The sequence below is a fragment of the Arachis duranensis genome, chromosome 5 (genome assembly GCF_000817695.3).
Source record: "Arachis duranensis cultivar V14167 chromosome 5, aradu.V14167.gnm2.J7QH, whole genome shotgun sequence".
In the NCBI taxonomy this organism is placed as follows: Eukaryota; Viridiplantae; Streptophyta; class Magnoliopsida; order Fabales; family Fabaceae; genus Arachis; species Arachis duranensis.
Window position 1 is genome coordinate 50,796,786 of NC_029776.3, and position 2,841 is coordinate 50,799,626.

The following is a 2,841-nucleotide window of genomic DNA, read 5'->3' on the forward strand; positions in this document are numbered from 1 at the left end:
CAAGTAACTGTCAAGAAAGAAAGATCAACAAGAAAGAAAAAGATGAAGAGCAAGAAAAAGGCTCACAAAGGTTGGAAGAACAAGAAAATCCCAACTGAAGGATTTTCTAAAGGTGATAAAGTGCAACTAGTATATCAACAACAGGGAGCAGAAGATTATTACACTGTCAACCAAATACTTTCTCTTGAACATATGGAAATTGAGCATCAAAGCACACAGAGAAAGCTGACAGTGAGAGGTGACAAGTTGAGACATCACCAACATCAACCACCTTAGAGGGAGGTCAATGTCAAGCTAATGACAATAAAAGAGCGCTTCATGGGAGGCAACCCATGGTTTAAGATTTCTGTCTTCTCTTTTATTTAATAAGCTATGATTCCTCTGAATATGATTTTGAATTTTTATGCCTGGTAAATGCATATATCATTTTGAAGCACATGGCAAACTTCTAAGTTTGGTGTACCTTAAGGCACACCCAAGTTCATTGTTCAAAGAAGGGGATTGTCTTTTAGAGCATATGCATAAGTCTTTTGATAAAGCATGTGACCAAACACTAAGTTTGGTGTCTGCATGTGCAACAATGATTCAGAAGATCATTTCCCAATCATGGACTCAAAACCATACAGACAAGGGATCATACGTCAAATTTTTTAAAAAAAAAATGCATCAATTGTGAGAACGGTTTGCATTGTTAAGCCATCTCCTCAATAAAAGATAAGTTTGGTGTTCACCAACTTTTAACATTTTATTTAGGGACACAATTGATCACAAAAAAAATTTCAACTATTAAGCAAACCAAAACAATTTATTTTATTCTTGCAAATAGACTGCCAACGATTATATTTATGATCTAAGGCTGATTGCTTTGATTTATGCAGGAGAAAAAGGTTAAGACAAACGCTAGGAGAAGCTATGTGAGGGAGGTCACATGTGCCTAGGAGAACGCGTTCATGGGGAACAGAATTTGCATGCATGCAACATTGAACACCTAAATGCATGCAGCCAATGGGAGGAGGATCCTCGTCAAGCCTCAACCATGCATGCAGACCGTCCATTCCATGAGTCCTTGAGATGACCAACTCAATCTTAGCCCTTCATGAACACTAACGGTTCCTTCTTCATTTATTCATTGTGGTTTTACTGAAAAGCTTGAAAACTTGGCCTATTAATAGCCGTTGCACCAAACGGTTTACACATTCCCATTCAAGCCACTTTCATATGAAAACCATACTCTCTTCCACTTCCAAAACCAACATAATTCCCTTACCTCACACATCAAAACCGAACCAAAACTCTTCTTTTGCAGGGGTTATGTGTGGAAAATACAGATTGGGAAAGAGATTCAAAGGGAATTCCAAGTCACATAAGGAGGATAAATCTTACTCCTGTGGCTAAGGGATGGCATGAAATAGTGAGGAGATCTATCCTCCCTACTGGAAATGCCTCTTGGGTCACAATCAAACGAGCACTCTTGACATACTGCATCTTGCATGGAGGTGAGATCAATCTTGCACAACTCATAGCCGACAGTATTCAAGAAATGGCCGATGGCACAAGCAAATCAAAAGGTCTTGGACATCCAAGCACCATCCAAAGGCTATGTGACAGAGCTAATGTAATCTTTGAAGATGAGGACACAACAAAAGTGAAGAAAGGGAAATGGATTACCAAGAAGAGCATGGAGGGAACTAATGAAGAAGAAGACCAAGAAGGGGTAGTAGCTCCTAGACAAAGGAGATCACAAAGAGAGGAAGGACGAAATCAAGCTTATGATGCCATAGATATGAGCCAATTGCAAAGATCAATTGAAGAACTATCTCAGCAACTCATGCAGGCTCAACAAGGTCAAAATCAACTCATGCAGGCCCAACAAGGCCAAAATCAGGAGGGCCAAGAGAAATATCTAGAGCCCCATCCATAATTCATGGAGCAATTCTTGAAAGAAAAAGAAGAACGAGAAGCTTGGCAGCATCAAATGGAGGAAAGACAAGAGAAATGGCAGCAACAAATGATGACTCAGCAGCAAGAATTTCAAGCACAGATCCTTGAAGGACAAAAAGAACAATACAAAGAATTCAAGGAATCATATGATAACTTGTATTTTAGTCAAGCTAAAGCAGAGGAATATAGTCACAACATGTATCAATGGAAGAATGTTCATCATACCATGGGAGAAGTTAGACACGTACAAAGAATGGAGTATGATGAAAACATGCAAGCAAGGTTGGAGTACTTGACCCACAATCTGCCAACACTCAATCCTGAGATCAAGCCATTTGAACAATGCCCTGAATTTTTAGCCAAGCAACAAGCAAAATCTCATCAATACACTGAGTCAACCTTTAAAAGATTGGAAGATTTTGGGCTCTCAGGACTCTTAGATTCTATTTGGGGTAGAAGATGTCCTGGTGAAGAGATCCGAGATTATTCCAAGACAGGGAAGAGAAAGAAGAAGAAGGGAGAATCAAGCAGCAGCCATGACCAGTAGAAGGTGGCAAAGCTCTTTCATATTTCTTCTTTCATGTCTTTAATAAGGAGATGCATGTCTGAAACATGATATGCCTCCATCAATTATTTCTTTTACTTTATGCAATTTCTGTTCTTTGCTTTTCATTTTAGTCAGTTAATAAATAGCTAGAAAAATGCTAAATCTGCACAATGCTTGTCATCCACCACTTAGCTTGAAAATTGTTTTGTTTCCCATATGCTTAAATAAAAGAGAAATTGTTTGAATTAGAAAGTAAATATCCAATGTTGCATGAGTTAGAATGGAAGTTAATGGTGGTATATGTGTTTGATTAAATGCATAACTCATGAAATAATTGTTGCATAATATCATTC